A 19,235-nucleotide genomic window follows, 5' to 3' on the forward strand; every position below is an offset into this window, starting at 1 on the left:
TGAATGACACACAGATGCAACACAGAAATAGAAAATGCACCGAAGGCCTTTACTGGGAAAAAAGACGGACATGAAAATGCAACAAGAAATGCGAAAGTAAAAGTACAGGAATTTCTTACTGAAAAAAAAAGAGAAAAACACCGTATTGACCCAGTGATCCGCAGTGCCTGTGTCTCCATGCTGCGTGGATAAAAATGGCAGCATGTTCTATCTATCGTTTTCAATGTTTTTTTTTAAAAAAACACCACATGGCATTTGCATACCGTGTGATGTGCGCGCGAGTGCAATGTGATGTTTCCTATTGAAATCAATGGGAAACACTGGGATCCTCTGACACGCGTGAAACAAGCGCCTGAGGCTCGCAATTTCACAGAAATGATGCGAGGAATTTTTGAATGAAAAACATCTCGCATCGGAGTGAAAAACGCACTTTGGCGAACACGATAATGTGCTCAGGAATGTGCGATGTCCCCGCGAAGGCGAGGCGTCTTTGTGTCAAAAACGCCTCGCATCACTTCAGGCGAGTGCTTCCCATTGTTTTCAATGGGAAACATCACATCGCATCACACTCGCGTGCACCTTGAACGCCGTGCAGTGTTTTTACTGGCCCCATTGAAAATAACCGGCAATGCGTTACGAGGGAGTGCCCAAAGATAGAGCATGCTGCGATTTTTTCCCCATACCGTCATGCGATGTGGACAAAAATTGGTTCATATTCGTGCGTCTCACAATGCACAAATCTCGCAGGATTTTCTCGGGTGTGTGAAAGCGGCCTTAGGCTTCCTGTCACGGGCATTGCAATATCTCCGCTGCGGGAAGCAGGAGCCAGCTGACGGATCTCCGCTGTAAGCCTATCTGTCAGGAATTCGCAGCATGCTGAGATTTGCCGCCCGCGAGCGGAGAATCGCTATGATTCTCCGCTCATGGACAGGGGGGCTGCGCTTTCCATAGCAATACTATGGAAAGTGTTCACTGCGTTCCCCGCGGGCAAATAATAATTGTCGCAGGGAACGCAATGAAAATACGCCCGTGGACAGGCAGCCTTAATCAAGCGGTAGCAGCGGTGGGAGGGGAGGCACTGTAGGGTTGACTGACTGCGGGGCTGTAGCTGTGCCCCTCGGAGGAGGATGAGTGATGGCTTGTGGGACGTTAGAAGACGAAGGGGGTTGATGGTGCTGAGGCTGGAATCATATCCTTTAGGCCAGATTCACACAAGCGAATGTGTATTCGCACACGCATGAGTGTAGCAATTTTGGGGAACGAACAATGATTTTTAGCGCACACATCAGCGTATTTTACTGTGCGTTTTCTACGCGTAAGTCATGTGCATTCGCATGCGACAAAAAAACCACACGCTTCAATTGAAATAGCTAATTAATCTGAGTTCCTAATGTGTGCTTTTTCCTGCGCGATTAAGCATCCCATAGCGTATTTTGTGTGCATTTGCGCAGCCCCATTGACTTCTATAGGGACTGGCGATGCGCAAATGCGCAGGAAAATAGAGAATGCTGTTTTTTTTCTGCATGAACGAAATGCACAGGTGAAGGAATCCATTAAAATAAATGGATTCTCTGCACTACGTATTGTGCGCGCACAAATACGCCCGCGTAAATCTGTCCTTAGTGTAAAGAAAACAAAATGGTGTGCATGGCAGGGAGCTGGCACAGTCCACCGCCATTGGGAGTGTGCACACCGGACGGATTTGTGTGACCCTCCGCAGCGTTTACAGCAGCAGCAAAGTGGGTGAAATTTTCAAAATCTCATCCACTCTGTGGAAAAAATCCCACGCAAAACCCGCGCGGTAACAGACATGCGGTGCAAATTTTAAAATGCCGCACGTGAATTACAGCGGCGAATATTTGGTGCGGATTCCATCTCCTCATGAATTCGGCTACGGACATCCGCCCCATGCGGACGTGGCCTTTTGTACAGCGCGCTTAGGAAATGCGTGAAATAGTTCATACTTTGGCGCGCCTTTCGTGGCAGGCTCATTTCACACATTGCCTGTAATGGATGGAAATGAAATAAAAGGCTGACTAGACAGCTGCAACATGGCAGAGGCTGTGTGTGCTGCTGAGGGGAGGGGGCCATATCTGCACATATCACCTCAGAGTCACCCCCACCCCTCATGAAGCCCCTCATGTTATAAACCAGGCTGAGGCTGGAGGAGAAATCTCAGCACTGGCCCCTTAAGAGCCGAGCAGCGAGCAGGGCGCCGCCTACAGCTCCGGGGGAGTGGAAAACAAGAAAGGGATTTGTGTGATCGTGTTATTTGTCGCCAGTGTGACAGGACCGTGGAGCACGCGGACTACAAAGCCCGGGATGTGAATCCCTCCGCGCGCCGTGCCCCAGCAATGCTCCCCATCACAGGGTAAGTGGCACGCACTGGGCATGGCTGGGCACAAGGGAGGGAGCCGGGCACAAGTGCACCATAGCGGGGCTCATCTGCTTGCATCCTGCATCCATCCTAACCTTGCTGTGATGCCCCCCTCTGACCCTTCTCTGCCCCCCTTCCTGATGGAGGCTGGGAGCCAAGGCAGATGTTGTGCCCTTCCAAGGGGAGGACATGGCAGCTACTACTGCACAAGATCATGGAGACCTGCATGTGTGTGACAGACTCCCATTCATGGAGCTGGATGTGTAAACAGCTCGGTGGGGCTGGTCTCTAGGTACCACATTATTCATTACTTCTTCATTCCGGGAGACCGGAATACTCAACTTGTCTAGAGCCGAGCACGTAGCTAGAATTCGCGAAATTAGCGCTCGGACCGAGTCGGACCGGTTAACCCCTTAGTGACGGGCCAGTTTGGTGCCTTAAGGATCCCCCCAAATTTTTTCAGACGGTAGTCGCCTTGCAAGAAGCTTGGGACGAGTTTGTATTCCTGAATGGCATCACTTTGGGGTACATATAACGTGTTGTGGAAGTTTTTTATTTTATTTAATTTTTTTTTAAGCTAGAAATCCCGCGATTTGTTTTTTGGGTTTAGTTTTTATGGCATTCACCGCTCAGTAAAAATCACATTATCCGGATCAGCATGCCTACTGCAAGATTTTACTTAATTTTTTTACTGCTTTTGCACAATAAACACGTTTATTTAAAAAAAAAAGCAACAAAAAACAAAACAAATGAAATGAAGCTGCATCTGCATTCTAAGATCCAGAACATTTTTCTATTTTTCCGGAAACAGAACCACAGTTTTTTTTGGAAGGCGAAAGAAGGCAAATTTGCCATTACTTTTCTGAATTATTTTTACAGCGTTCAACATGCGCAATAAATAGCAAAATATTTTCATTGTTTGGGGCGTTACGAACGCGGTAATACCTATTATGTGTTGACTAAAAAAAAAAACATGTTCTTGGTATTGTATCCATTTTAAAAAAAGGTGGGTTTTTTTTTGTTTTTTTTTTTAAATACATGATTTTTTTTCTTTAATTAAGCTTTGTTGAACTTTTTGGACACAACTTTATAATCCCTCCTGGGGATTTGAAGATGTGATCGGTCGACTGTTAGGATATTACACTGCATTACTTATGTAGTGCATTCTACTATGCCTGTGATCTCAGCCTATTAGAGTCTGCTGGAGGCGGGGTCTAATAGGCTGAGATACAGGACAGACAAGGACGCCTTTGTCAAGTCTCCGGCTGCTATGGGAACCCATTGCTACCTTGCAATTACATTGCGGGTTTCAGATGGGTGACAAGAGTAGACCCTCCCCCTGTCATCTGCTTGCATGCTGAGGCTGCTATTGACTGTGGTGTGTACGGGGTTAAATTGCCACGATCTGAGGTTTCTCCACTCCTGGCAGTTGGAGCAGGAGCCTGGCTGTCAGTCAAGCCACCACCTTAAAAAGATGTATGTGCTGGTTTAAAGCCCATTAGTGGGGTCAGTAAAAAGGCGTATTGGCGGTTACCAAGTGGTTAAAAGTGTTGCTTTCGTTCTCCATCCTGTTCCTCGAAATTGCTCAAGAGAAATTGAAGAACTCTTCAAAACAGTTACTTTCACAATGGAAGATTTAACCTAAATCGTGATTGTAAGTGGCATTGCATGCCACCTCTCACCACACCCCACGGTTGGTGCACCGAAAAATACCACTACTTGTTTATAACTATGCCATATGATACTGCAAGGACTGATTTTTTTTTTTTCGTCCCGGTCTATATACAGCATTCATTAGTGTGCAACACATGGATACACCTGTACTTCTAGTTCTTTCTGTCACTGTAGACATAGCGGCTGCGTTCTAAGTGGTCCATTAAATCCGACATTAACACCTATGACAGGGCCCATTCACCAAGCTCCTACCATAGAGGGCTATGATTGCTGTCCTATAGGCATAGTGGGGGCCATCTGGACATTTATTGCCCATTTACCTAAATAAACAGCGCTATAGGCTATAACGGATAAGAGGCTGCTTTGTTTCTTCATCCTTGTGAAACCTAATCTTATTCTCCACCGCACACGGATGTAATGGACAGAGGAGAACGGGGTGTATTGCAAATACAAGAGGTCGCTGGCAGCACCGAGGCTTCATTCACATGGAGTTCAGTTTGAAAACATCCCTGTTTCAATTGAATTAATGGCTTCAGTGTTTCCTCGTAACGGCGTCGGCCGAGCTGAGTGGTCATTTAAAGGTTTAATGTATTTAGGATAATGACTGGTAGGAAAAGTCCAAGCAGCCTCCACTCACATCATGGTGCAGCAGATGGGGCTCATGGCTGGATGTGTTGCACACAGCTGCTGTACTGTACATCATAAAAAGCTTATCACTCCTCCGGTATTGACTGCGGAAATAGAGAACATGGTACCAGCTCTGTGGTCTATGTGTGTTCTGCGAAGGATGCCGGGAATTGCTTATTAGAATGCATGTCTGACTTACTTCCAAATTCTAGGTCATTTCCAGGTAGCAATGGAAGCACAGAGAGTGATACAAAATAGCTTTTGTATGTCTGTTCAGCCATCTGTCATCAAAGCTCCCAATTTTGTTACATTTTAGAAGCCCTATGAAGATACATTTGGAGAATCTGCACCTACCAAGCAAGACGTGAAAGATCATGTACGCTTTGTAGAAGGCCCAATGCACACGGGCGGATTTGCATTGCGCCTCCGGATTCTGCAGCAAATACAGCCCATAGCGCATAGCGTGCTATAGAAAATCGCCTTTCCTTGCACACCAGCGGAAATCAATTGTGATTCTCCGCTCGCAGAGGAAAATCGCAGCATGCACTATTTCGGCGTGTATTCTGCACGGACGGCTTCCATTGAAGTTAATGGAAGCCGTCCGATCCGCGGACCGTCCGCAGCTGTGATTTCTTAGCGACGGCGTGGTGTCATCTGTACTGTCCATGTATGCTGGCGCTATGGCTGCCACATCCGCATTACAGATGAACACTGCGGACAGGTAAGCAGGGGTCACCAGCTAGGCATCGGGCCAGATTCCACTGTGGGATCCCGTATGCGGAATCCGACCCAGCCGTGTGCATTCGGCCTAAGGCTTCATGTGCAGACCTGTTTTATAAGGCTCTAATACGACCTGGTAGACCAAAGTGAAAAAAAATTTTGGTAAATGGTAATGAGAGCTTTATTGGATAATGTTCAATGTACTGGAGTATTATGCCTCTTCAATGGGATTACCTACATAATGTGGAGAATGCAGAAACAAAACGGTAGACCAAAGTGAACAAACCGCTGGTAAATGGTAGTAAAAGCTCTATTTGGATGACCAGCATGTAACATGTTTTGAGGCTAAGTGCCTCTTTCTCAGACAGCTGGGTAGTAAATTCCAAAGGTTAATCAAGGTGTTCACCAGAGTATGACATAACAGTAGTATTGTTGGCCAGCCATTGACCCATTATAAGCCTAAGCTCATGTAGTTATATTATACTAACGGCAAATAAAACCCTAACTACTGGGCACCAATGGTACTATAGTCCCATATGGAGTTGTGGATTTATGTGTGAATACTCCGTTTTATGAACACCTTGATCAATCCTTGGAATTTATACTATTATTGTATCTTGTCACCACCAGGAAGTAATGGTGGAGACAAGAATTACAGGCCGGTGATGGCCCCCTGTAGCTGATTGGCTGCAGAGCTGGCAGTCGTGCAGGTCCTGACAGGGTACTAAGGTTCTCTCACAGTGGCAGCAGTGGGAGAGCCGGCGGCAGCAGGACATGCACAGGATCCAGAGGCAGCGTTGGCAGGGGAGGACATCGGCAAACCTCTGAGCAGCAGCGGAACAACATCCACAGACAGCGGTAACAGTCGGAGCGCCAGCGACGGCAGGAGATGCAGAGCCAGCAGCAGCAGGAGACGCACAGCCATCCATAATCCCCCAAGCGCAGTGGAGACACTAAAGCACTGAGGCAGCTGAGGCACTACCTCAGTGTAGGGGGATTGCTGCAGCGCGGGGGTGCCAGCTATCGGTTGCCCAGGGGAACATGCAAGGGGGACGGCTGCTCCGGGGAAACTCCTTGCTGCAGCCTCTGTATACATTGTTGCCTTGGATGAAGGGTTAGGGTGCGTTCTCATGTTAGCCTTAGATTATTAACTGTAAATGCTTCCATGGTACCCCTGTAACTGTCCAGCCCAGGCAACAATGTATACAGACGCTGCTGCTAGGACCTCACAGAAGTCACCCAATCGGGAGCTAGGGGTGTGACAGGAGCGTTCCTCCATGCAAGCCGTCTCAAACCCCTAGCTTGCAGTGGTGACAAGATACAATAATACCGGAATTTACTACCCAGCTGTCTGAGGAAGAGGCACTTAACCTCAAAACATGTTATTTGCCGGTCATTCAGATAAACCATTTACCAGTGGTTTGTTCACTTTGGTCTACCAGCTTGTGCCACAGCTCTAGTTTTTTTCTATTTCAGCTACTCATTGTTCATTGGTGCTGTGTAGCCTTCTGGACTAACCCGTGCCACCTGGCCGGCAACACCTTTAAGCTTCCGCTCTTTAAAACACTGCACCATAGTGTTCCCTTTTGCCTGTATTTTTGTTTTTTTGTCTTCACATCAGATCTGGTGTATGATCACCATAAGTTTTGTGGCCCATACTCTACAAGTATTTTTCTGCATTCTCCACATTATGTAGGTAATCCCATTGAAGAGTCACGCTATAGGGATGCATAGGTACGTACTACGTGTGCTGCTGTACAAGGTCTGTACTTGCCCGTTTTGGAGCTTGTGTCTTAGAAATGTCAAGAGGGTGAAACTTATCTTGACTGTGGAACCTCTTAGAAAAAACAGTAAGTACCGGTAGTAATAAGTCTTTTGAGTAATCTTCTTCTGATAAAGTTGATGAAAAATTAATCTTTAGTCATACATCGTTCTAAGACAACTTGACAACCAACATGGCTGTGTTACGGCTCTCACTGATGGCCACCCAGCTAATCAAGTGCCTTCAACATCACACCTATATTTCTCCAACACTAAACATGTATTTGGGAGGTGTCTTGAGCAGTGGACCCCCAACTATCTGATATTGATGACCTATGATGGGGATAGGTTATCAATATCTTACTCTTGGAAACCCCTTCAACTATCAACTATAAGAATATCTGAGGGAAGGGAGACCCCCAGTTTAATTCAGTTGCCATTGAAGTAATGGCATTTACTATTTGGGCTGCAATAATAGGAGTGAGGCCGGATTCACACGAACGTATTTGCGCAGCGTATTATGCATGCAAATTTTGCGTGTGCGATATGCAGTGAATAGAACCCATTGATTTCAATGAGTTTGTTCACATAAGCGTATTTTGTGCAGCATGCTCTATTTTTTTTTGCGCACTTTTGCAGGGAAAAAGCACATATTGAACTAATTATACGAATTGCCCATTTTAATAAATAAGAGCATGGTTGCGTGCACAAATGCGCATGATTTGCATATGCTAAAACTACAGTAAAACACGCACATGTGCGTGCAAATATGCAACACCCATTGCGCAAATACATGGCGCAAATTCACACATAAATGCACTTGTGACCGTGGGACACCGGCCTTAGAATCCCAAAAATATGTCATTGAGTGTGAATTGGTTCAAAAGTTGGTGGTGTCTACGCATATTGGGCAAATTAGCCATCTTGGCTCTTTACAAGATCTTATACATTGAACGATCATTCCAGTAGGAACAGCAGGTGCGAGACATCTTATGGTTAGTAATGCAACGTAAATTATGCGTATCATGATCTGCGCTCAAATAATGCGCTGACTTTTCCACTGTGCAGCAAAAGGCAACATTTTGAAGTTGTGGGTAAACTTGGTGATTTGAGTGACTTTGACTACAGGCCGGTTGTTTGTCCTAAACAGTCAAACTTGTTGGCTGTTCCTGAACCATAGTATCAAGTGTACCAGGATTGCTTGAATTGTGAACAGACCTCCAACAGAAGATCCTGTAGCAGCAGGCCACGTGTGTTTGATCCTAGAGGTGAGCGTTGGGTGGCATGTCTGGTATCTCAGCAACGATTTGCCACAGTAAACCAACTGACCCAGCAGTATAGCAGCTGGAAAGTTAGACAAATTTTCACAATGACCATATGGCATACCTTGAGTTGACTGGGGTTCTGTTGCCAAAGACTGATAAGGGTGCCTCTGATTACCCCACGTAATTGCCGCACGATAGGTGTCAATGGAGTTTGGACACATGGCAGAAGGTCGTCTAGAATGACGAGTCCCATTTCCTACTGAACCATATGGATGGCTGGGTCCACATCTAGCATGAACAGCATGAAGCTCTATCCCACGGGTGTACTGTTGGGGCTCAACAGACTGGTGGTGGGGATGGTGTCATGGTCTGTGGAGAGTTTTCCTGGCATGGTCTAGGACCATTACTCATCATACCACAATTCTTGAATGGTGAAGGTTACAGGAACCTGCTAGCTCACTACCCACACCCATATATTTAGAAAGTCTTCCTTGACCACAATGCCATCTTTCAACAGGATAATGCTTTGCGTCATCAAGCTCGGATCACTGGGGAGTGGTTGGAGGAACATGACAATGAATTCTCCACATGGCTTTAGCCCCCAAACTCACTAGACTGTAACCCCATTCAACATGCTTGGGATATGCTGGAAAGGGCTATGAGATCTACTCCCACTTATCCACAAAATGTGTACCAACTGATGGGGCGAGTTGAGTATGGAGAATGGGTATTATTGTATCTTGTCACCACCGGAAGCTGTGGTGGAGACAAGATAGAGGGTGCTTGACAGGGCGGTTACGACCCCTGTTGGTGAGTGGCTGCCTTCCCTTCCTCGGGCTCAGCGGTCCTGGCACTCAGCACTGTGATCTGCTGATGTGAGTGTACCGCGTCTGCTCCTGCCCCCGCTGTGACTGGCGCCGGCGGCCTCCCAGCAGCGCTGCTGTCACTGTGGCCTCCCATCTCCCCTTACCATGTCCCCTTGCCCGGGGCTGCTGTCACTCTCCCTGGCGGCACGGTCCCTGGCGACTGTAGTGCCACACCTGCGCTCCCCTTTATCCCCTTACTAGGGCCGCTGTCAGTCTTCCTAGTGGCACTTTCTCTGGCAGCTGTAGTGTCACACCTGCGCTCACCTTTAGCTGCCCCACTGTGATTGTCCCCACCTGTCTTCTCCCACCTCCATTGCCATGACCTGCCCCACGGTGGAGGAAGCTGAGACCCGTCGCTCAGCACATGTCGGTGCTGCTGAGGGGCGGTGGGGCTGAGTCTGATCAGCAGAGCACTTTGCCAGCAGCACTGGAAGTCCGGCCACAGAAAGAAGCAGGGCGCACAGGACTGACAGCCGCAGAATGGGTGAGGACACTGTTTGATTTTTGCCTGCCCCGGAGGGTTAGGGTTAGGGATTCGTTTTCCTGTTAGGCTTAGATTATATGCTGTAAATGCTTCCATGTAACACCTGTAACATGGAAGCATTTACAGCTAATAATGTAAGCCTAACAGGAAAACAAAACCCTAAGGGCTCATGTCCACGGGAAAAAGAAGAATTAAAATCCGCAGCGGATTTTAACTCTTCTCCCGCGCGCGGATCCGCACCCCATAGGGATGCATTGACCACCCGCGGGTAGATAAATACCCGCGGATCGTCAATAAAAGTGATTTTAAAAAAAATGGAGCATGAAAAAATCTGGATCATGCTCCATTTTCATGCGGGTCTCCCGCGGGGACGGCTCCCGCGGGTTTCTATTGAAGCCTATGGAAGCCGTCCGGATCCGCGGGACACAAAAATCATATTTTACTCACCCGCTCCGGTTCTTCTCTTCACCGCGGCGCCATCTTCTCTCAGCCGCGGCCGGATCATTTTGCTTCGGCCCGGCGCATGCGCGGGGCACGTCACCGACGTCATCGTGCACATCCGCCGAGCCGAAGAATGAAGATCCGGCCGCGACGAGAGAAGATGACGCCGCCGCGAAGAGAAGAAACGGAGCGGATCGGAGGTAAGTTTATTCTCATTTATTTGCATTTTCAGCGCTCATGTCCGCGGGGCAGGAGGGACCCGCTGCAGATTCTACATGTAGAATCTGCAGCGGATCTGATTTTCCCCGTGGACATGAGGCCTAACCCTCAAGGGCAGGCAAAAATAAATACACACGCTCCTGCTAGGACCTTACTGATAGAACCAATCGTGAGCTAGGGGTGTGGCAGGTGATTTCCTGCATCCAAGCCAGGTCAAACCCCTAGCTTCCGGTGGTGACAAAATACAATAATACCTGGAGAATGTTCACCTTCCTGTGGAATCTGTTCCAGAAGTCTGAAAGTTGTGATCGTCCAAAAAGGTGGACCAACCTGTCATTAAGTAGGTGTTCCTAATGCAGTAATCGTTCAGTGTGTAATAGGTATATACTAACTTTTTGCAGGGCCTTAACCACTTTCAGTAATTGCAGATGGTGTTGAGCCACACTGTATAGTAGAAGAGAAGGATACTAGTAAATATATAGTTTAATGTTGAGCCACACTGTATAGTAGAAGAGAAGGATACTAGTAAATATATGGCTTTATACTATTGATAACTTGCAGTGTTATGGGTTTGACCCTAGAACCAAATTCTAGCAATGATATCTCTGGTCCCTGGTACTACTAGTGCATGACAGTCTCTAGAGCTGCCAACAGCTGGACAGCAGCATATAGGGGACCAAAGACCCACTGCTTGGGGAACACTGCTTTAGAGTGTTTTTTTTTTTTTAATTATTGGTGGCATGTATATAATTAAAGGGGTTGTCTCGCGGCAAACATCAAAATTTTACATTAGCCCATTCCCCCTGTTACCCCCCTGGCATAAAATAGCATTTTAAAGCGGTTTTTAAACCGCTTGCTACTCACCAATGTGATGAAAGATGAACTTATAATTCTTCTCCCAAGATGGCCGCCGGTCCTTTCCCAGGAATGCACTGCGGTTTTCTCCCATGGTGCACCGCGGGTCTTCTCCCATGGTGCACCATGGGCTCTGTGCGTTCCATTGCCGATTCCAGCCTCCTGATTGGCTGGAATCGGCATGCGTGATGGGGCGGAGCTACGCGATGACGCATAGAAGGGGGCGGAGCCAGAACGCCGCTCGTGCCCGGACCGAAGAGAAGGAGAAGAACCTTCTGCGCAAGCGCGTCTAAAAAAGCAAGAAGACCCCGAAATTAGACGGAGCCTTGGAGACGGGGACGCCAGCAACGGAGCAGGTAAGTGAATAACTTCTGTATGGCTCAGATTTAATGCACAATGTATATTACAAAGTGCATTAATATGGCCATACAGAAGTGTATAACCCCACTTGCTTTCAAAGTGAGACAACCCCTTTAACCATAGACTATGAGATTAGGGGATTCATTATCCGCTATTCTGTTTAATCAAAGCCAAAAAATATTCTTTACCACTGTAAGATAATGTTCTGTCTGTTTTATCAGCTCCTTCAGTTTTTGATTATACAGTACAAAACATTATAATGCATTATTTGATATAGCCATATCGTCTCCTAAATTCTTGTGCTGCAAATGTATACATTTAGGCAATGATGGAAATGTCTTAGGCCATGTTCACACTGCGTTTGCGATGCACTATTGGTGTATTTGCTGGGATAACCTGACGTGTGCTGAAATAGTGTCGACTACACTAATCAAAAAGGAGGGATTGCACAAAAATGTATTCCACGTGGTATACGATTTTATTTATGCCATATGCCGAATTGCTTCTGAATGGTTGAAGAAGTTGCTCTTGGAGGATGTTTACATAGCATTCATCTAAACCATGAATGGTCTCGGGATGCTTTACTGTCGGCATGGCACAGGACTCATGGCAGTGCTCAACTTTTCTTCTCTAGACAATCATTCTTCTAGATGTCCAAAACATTCTGAAGGGGCTTCATCAGAGAACACATCTTTACTAGAGATGAGCGAGCGTACTCGGAAAAGCACTACTCGCTCGAGTAATTTGCTTTATCCGAGTAGCGCTGTGCTCGGGTCTGAAGATTCGGGTGCCGGCACGGAGCGGGGAGCTGCAGGGGAGAGCGGGGAGGAACGGAGGGGAGATCTTTCTCTCCCTCTCTCCCGCCCGCTCTCCCCTGCTCCCCGCTGCGACTCACCTGTCAGCCGCAGCGGCACCCGAATCTTCAGACCCGAGCACAGCGATACTCGGATAAAGCAAATTACTCGAGCGAGTAGTGCTTTTCCGAGTACGCTCACTCATCTCTAATCTTTACCCCAATCCTCTGCAGTCCAATGCTTGTACTTCCTGCAGAATGTCAGTATGTTTTTCTTGGAGAAAAGTGTCTTTCCTGTCCTTTTTGGCCCCAGGCCGGGCTCTACAAGCCTTCGCTGCAATGTGCGTGTGGATGCACTGATACCTACCTACCTGCTGTCATTCCTGAACAAGATCTGCACTTGTGTTGAACTGATCCTGTTCCTGAATCCTCTTTAGGAGACAGTCTTGGCACTTCTTGGATTTTCTTGGGTATCCTGAAGCCTTCTTCACAGCAATTGAATCTCTCTCCTTGAAGTTCTTGATGATCTGGTAAATGTTTGATTTAGCGGCAATGTTATAAGTAGCAATGTGCTTGTCTGTAAAGCCCCAATGATGCCCACATGTGTTTTCTTGGGGGTAACCATGGTTCATAGAAGAAGACAATCACTTCATGCACCATCCCCCTTTTTAAAGCACCCAGTCTGTACTTATCACTCTGTCATGCTGATTGAATTATATCAGCTTCCTTGTCCTCGATAACACTTTCTCTTGAGCCAATGAGAAGATCACTGAAATTATGTTAGCAGGTCTATTTGTGGCAGGTCTTAAATTCAGTGGGAATGGGTTTTTTTGTGATTTAAATGAACCTGCATGCCAAGGAATGACTTTGCAATTTAATATTCATCAGCTCACTCTTAATAACAATCTCGAAGCAATAAACTCTGAGACCAAAATTTGTGTCGGTCTCAAAATTTTTGGCCTTGACTTGTTCCCTACATGAAGGCTAGAATGACAGGAAAACTTTAATAAAGCCTTAAAAACATAATATACAATGCAACTATTAAACTCTATCTATTTGTTTGAAAGCTCTGGGGTAACCAATAGTGTCGGGTGTCATATACTGTTTCTTAGAGCCTTGAATAGCAAATCGTATGATTTTTGCAGTGGTGCTGTCACGTCCATTCAGTCTTGGGGATGAAACTGAACAGGTGAATGTCATGTAAATTACAGGCGATAACAAGGGACTAGACTGTAAAAGAGTACCAGAGACATGTTTAGGGTAGAGGAGACTGGGGCCTTTCTCTGGATCTGCCCTAACTGGACAATTTGGGAAAGTGGAGCATCCGCCCCAATAAGGGCAACCCCACGGAAAAAAAACCTAACCGGATTCCTTCAATGTCCGTAGGTGGAATATGGGAGTGTAGGACAGAACCCCAGGAGGGCTATGTAGTACCGAAAGGAAAAGACAAAAGTAGTAGCTGAAGAACAAGTCCAAGGTTAGAGTCCAACGTTATTGTGTTCTCTGCCTGTAATTGTATAGAATGTGAACAGACGCTAATTGAAATCGGGAGAATTACTTATTTTAACTTTTTATAGCTGCTTATGTTAGGGATTGTTGTTGCAGCGTGTATGAGAATCGTGAATTATTTTACATTACATAGGGGAATTGATATAATGGTTTAAGTAATTGAATGTATTTAGAAAATGGAGTTGTGTTCCAAACATCCGTCCTTTCGCCTGTCAGTAAAGCGGGCTGTTTTATCGAATGTCGTATAATTAGCGTTGAGCACATATGCTTTGTGAATTTGAATCTACAGTCTCTCGGGGTCAACAGCAGAGTGCAGGTTACAGACATGAGCGTAGTCTCTGCTTAGTTTATCTTATACAAGTATTATTACACATATGTTACATAAAAAACATGGGAAATTACATTATAGAAGCCAAGGGTTATCTATGGAATAAAAGAGGTAAGTACCCGGGGTGCAAAAGAATCCCTGCCGTTACTCTTTATGTTGTATCAAAATCTTCCCAGCTTCATAAAGTTTGTCACAGACTGCCACCTATATTTATTTCCATTGAGGTTGGAGAGAAAGCTACCATGTTTCCCCCAAAATAGGTCTTACTATAGGGGTAGGACCTATCGGATTTTCAGGGAAGGCTTCAAATATAAGGCCTCCCCCCAAAATAGGACCTAGCTGAAGAAAAGCAATACTCCCCTGGTCCGCGGCAGGTGACATCACTGAATGGCTGTAATTGGCTCATCGAGTGCTGGCTGTGATTGGCTGCTGGCGCTCGATTAGCCAATCCCAGCGCTTGCTTTGCTGGAGACGGGGTATTCAAAGCCCCGTCGCCAGCAGAAGCTCAGCTGTGAGACGAGGAGGACGCAGTTTACCGCAGCGCCGCCGAAGACTAATCGGGAGGCATTGGGATGCCGCAGACCAGGTGAGTATAAGGCCCCCACAACCTCAAAAATAAGACAGTGTGCCCTTTTTGGGGCAAAAATTAATATGAAACAGTGTCTTATTTTCGGGGAAACACGATAGCTTCTTCAATTATGGGCACGCTTGGCAGGTTTGTTGCCCGTATTCATTGGCTGATTGTGTCATTTAGGTGAGCATAAAAATGCTTTCTGATTGGCTGCACATCTCCCTGCGCAGTCGACCAATGACAGCCATATGGGAGGACGAATGATCTTATTAAGCATTGGTCATCCCCATAGAGCAGACAGTCTTGTACATGGAGGGAATGAATGCTCACCAACATGCTCATTGTCAGTCAGTGGTCACTAGCGTGGGAAGATTATCTGCCTGTGTAAAAGGATCTTGAGGCATAGACTGGTTCGGTCTCTTAAATAGGGTAGTTTCCTTAACGACCATTCATTTCAGGTTGTTGCAGTCTTCAACTAAAGACTAGATTGAAGGCACAGGGAAGGAAAGGTATTGGGTTTGAACCTGGTATTCCAGACAGGAGGTCTATACTGACAGTTCCTTTGAAAAAATCCATTGTCTAGGTCCTTGTCTCTTGAGTTTCTTGTTTTGTGTCCCTGGTTAGGTCTGTCCTTGAACTTATCATGAACGTCTGGTCCGACTACGTCCTCCTTGTGAGGTTATTGTGCTTTGCCTAAAGATTCTTTGGCATTAAGTGATTTGTCCGGCTGCTGTAAATGTGCGCCAATTGGCAAAGCATGTTGTTCGGTGCTCATACCTGCCAATCACACGGCAGAGGATTGTTAGTATTTGTCCCCATACAGGTATAATTCGTCGGCTCTATATTTCCCTACATATATGAAAGACACGATCAGCCGATGAACAAGTATTTGCTGATGGTGGGCACATTGTAATGCCTGATGATCGGGCAAAAGAACCTTTGGGCCCTTTGGTCTATCTCCGTGATGGCGAACCTATGACACGCGTGTCAGCACTGACACGTGTAGCGATACTCGACCATTTACCTCGTTAGTAGTGAATACCGGCAGGGGCTGCTGCTTCCCTGCTGGCATTTACTAAGCAGCGCTACTAGCAGCCCTGATCCCGGCACACACCGTGATGTCAGTGTGCAACCGGGATCCTCCCCCCCCCCCCCCCCCCCCCCCCCTGACATCTCCTACCACTTGGTTCCACTATAGCATCCGGGGGAGGAGGCATCCGGCAGCACACTGACGTCACAGTGTGCGCCGGAGATCATTGCTGCTAGCGGAGGGCAAAGGAGGAGCGGAGCTTCCACGAGGTGGAGGGGATAAGTATATGGGTCTCCGGGGCACTGTCACTGCTGGGGGGCGCTGTCAGGGCCACTGTCACTGCTGGGGGCCGCTGTGGGGGGCCACTGTCACTGCTGGTGGCTGCTGCGGGGGGTCACTGTCACTGCTGGGGGTCACTGTCACTGCTGGGGGCCGCTGTGGGGGGGGGGGGCAGTGTCACTGCTGGAGGATGCTGTGCACGGCACTGTCACTGCTGAGGGGCGCTGTGACTGCTGGGGGGCACTGTCACTGCTGGAGGCCGCTGTGGGGGGCACTTTCACTGCTGGGGGCTCATCATTACTGAGATAAGTGAGGGGGAGGCAGCCAGAGGCGAGGGCCTGTGCTATGGGTGTTTTAGGTTTATTAAATACAGTTATATATTACAATTACACATTTTTGTTATTTAAACTATAAATATCATGAATTTATGTTTTTTTTTTCTCGAAGTGACTCACCACCCGAGTTATGCTCGGTTTTTTGGCGAATTTTGACACACCGAGCTCAAAAGGTTGCCCATCACTGGTCTAGCTCATACTGCTTCCACCCTCCTGGACAACCGGCACTATTTTCTGTGTACCGACATTGGTTAAAGGGAATCTGGCGACTCAAACACGCTGTCCAAACTCTAGGAATCATGTTATAGAGCAGGAGGAGCTGAGCAGATTCGTATATAGTTTTATGGGGAAAGATTCAGTATTTTATTCATTTAAAGTTTTGTTCATTCTGAGCTGAACAGTCCAATGGGCGGAGCTATCAGTGATTGCCGGCTACCCCTATATGTGCAGCCATACACAGACATCTGTCAGTCACTGATGGCTGTTACACTAACCACAGCTGTTACAACTGGTCTCTGATTTTCACCCGCGAACGTTACAGAAGTAGTCTTTATAGTACTCATTCCACTGCTTTCTATGTCTGTAGGTTGGTTTCATATCTGGGTTTCACAGGTGGAATAAGTGTTCCAGATGGATTTCACATCATCATATATGCACCATAATACTGACATTGTTTCACATACAGTGGGGCTTATTTACTAATACTGTCTAAAAGTTAGACAGTGCAAACTTTAGACTTACCACTGAATGATAAAACTATTAGTTTTTAAGACTGTCTACCAACTATTAGTGGGCTTAAGGCCCATTTACAGGCAATAGAGTTGAGCGAACATACTCTGCCGAGCTTGATGCTCGTTCGAGTATTAGCGTACTCGATGGTACTCGAAGCCGTGTTTGGCCCTGCCCCAGTTTTTGGCTCCTCCCCGCTGTGACGTGCCTGTCTTGGCCTCTCCCCACCGTGTCATTGGGAATTTTTTGAGAGAAAGAGAGACTCCCATTGTAGTCTTCGCCTGAACGATGATTTTGAGGTGAGCTTAAAACCCATCATTCAGCCGGAGACCGCATGGTGTGTTCTGCATGGGAGTCGAACATTACAATGGAGCTGTGTACGGAGCTCAGACCACATACTGTGCTCAGCAGACAGCTCCTGGAGGCCCTTTTACATGCAAATGAAGCTACTAAAGTGCTAATTAGTGCCTATTAACAATATGCAAAATGATCGCAAAAACTGTCAATCTTTCAATCGTTTGAAAGATTGTCTTTCCGTGTAAATGGGCCTTTAGTTTACACCAAAGTTTTGATGCAATTCACGGCAATTTGCTGCAATTTTTTGGGCAGTTTAGGCCACATCTGAAAAACTGAAAGTCTCTAAAAACAGGTGATAAATGTGACATAAGGATGTAAGACACGTTTTCAAATAAACCCCCGTGTTTTTGAAAAAGACCCCAACAGCAGTATTTGATGCAGTTTAAGGTTGGGGGGGGAACAACAGAGCAGCAGCACGAGTCTCTGATGAGGCTGATTTCAGAGTACCGCAGTCTTCTTTAGATAGGTTCCCTTTTGAAGAGTAACTTTCTTTTAAAGGCTGGCTAAACACATAAGATACCTCCTATTGGCGTGAGCTCTGCCCCCCATGGGTTTACCTTTAGGGGATACATACGTAGCAGTCACAATCCGGCCCTGCTTTTCCATTGGGCCAAAAGGTCCGTCTGCCATTGGTTGCAACTTTTATAAATGGCGTGTGATAGTAGCCACATTACTTGTAATGAGGCCCGGGAGCTTTTCTTCGACCTTCCCATAAACATGTACGTTTAGTCAAATATGCATGCTTATTTTAACGGGGAAGGAATGCAGGCCGCTGCCCGATACTCTGCCTCTGACATCTGCTGTATACATTGCTAAAAGTACAACTGTAAAGAAAACCATAAATTAACATTAGCCAACAGTAGTAATACTTACAACTTTCTTTATATGCTAACAACGAGACATCTGCTTTTAAAGAACCCACATCAGTCATGTGAAAAAGTAACTACGTCCAGCAGCAAGAATAACATCCAAACACTTCCTGTAATTTATACCGGGCTTTAAGATCAGAAGTAGAATTTTTTGAAATGACATTAAAGCAATATATAATGTATACTGTATGTGTGTATGTGATCGGATCCAGCACACCCAAGCTAAAATTTACCGTATCACAAATTCCATTAAGACGTGTTGTAGATTATAGTAATTAAGGTCCAACAAATGATTACATGTTTCAGACTGATTAGTTCTTAGTGGCTGAATGAGTTAGAACATAATTTGTAAGGCATAAGCATGCTGTGGACCTTTGCTTATTGCAATCTGCAACATGTTTTAATGGATTTAGTAAGTTGGTAACTTTTAGTTTGGATGCGCAGGGTCGGATTCCATTTCCCTACTTTTTTACCTTGGCAGCCTACATGGGATCTGTGCTCTCGCTGTAGCTCTCACCTGGTCATTTTAGTGTTCTATATGTCACGGGAATGCGGCGAACATATATCGTCTTTACTTTCCTTTATATGCATAAATAGCATCTCAGACGAAATGAAGGTTGACCATGAGCCTCTATGTCATGGCTCGCCAGCCATGTCGGATCAGGACCGGTGTGACATCGCAGCGTCATGTGATTCACATGACGGTGCATGGTCAGTATTGTTTTGGCATTTGACGCTGATGAGCACTTCTTTGTAGGTGTGTAGATGGGTTGGTCAGCTGACAGG

General features: G+C 46.4%; 1 protein-coding gene across 1 annotated transcript in view; it reads left to right on the forward strand.

Moving 5' to 3' along the window:
* Window positions 1-2,286: 2,286 nt before the first annotated feature.
* The window catches only part of SH2B2 (SH2B adaptor protein 2), a 102,737-nt gene continuing 85,788 nt past the window's right edge, over window positions 2,287-19,235 (forward strand). Inside the window, exon 1 of the mRNA XM_066599651.1 lies at window positions 2,287-2,371. The gene's annotated coding sequence lies outside the window, so the exon portion shown is untranslated. The remainder of the gene's footprint in view (window positions 2,372-19,235) is intronic.

The sequence above is a fragment of the Eleutherodactylus coqui genome, chromosome 4, assembly GCF_035609145.1.
Source record: "Eleutherodactylus coqui strain aEleCoq1 chromosome 4, aEleCoq1.hap1, whole genome shotgun sequence".
Lineage (NCBI taxonomy): Eukaryota > Metazoa > Chordata > Amphibia > Anura > Eleutherodactylidae > Eleutherodactylus > Eleutherodactylus coqui.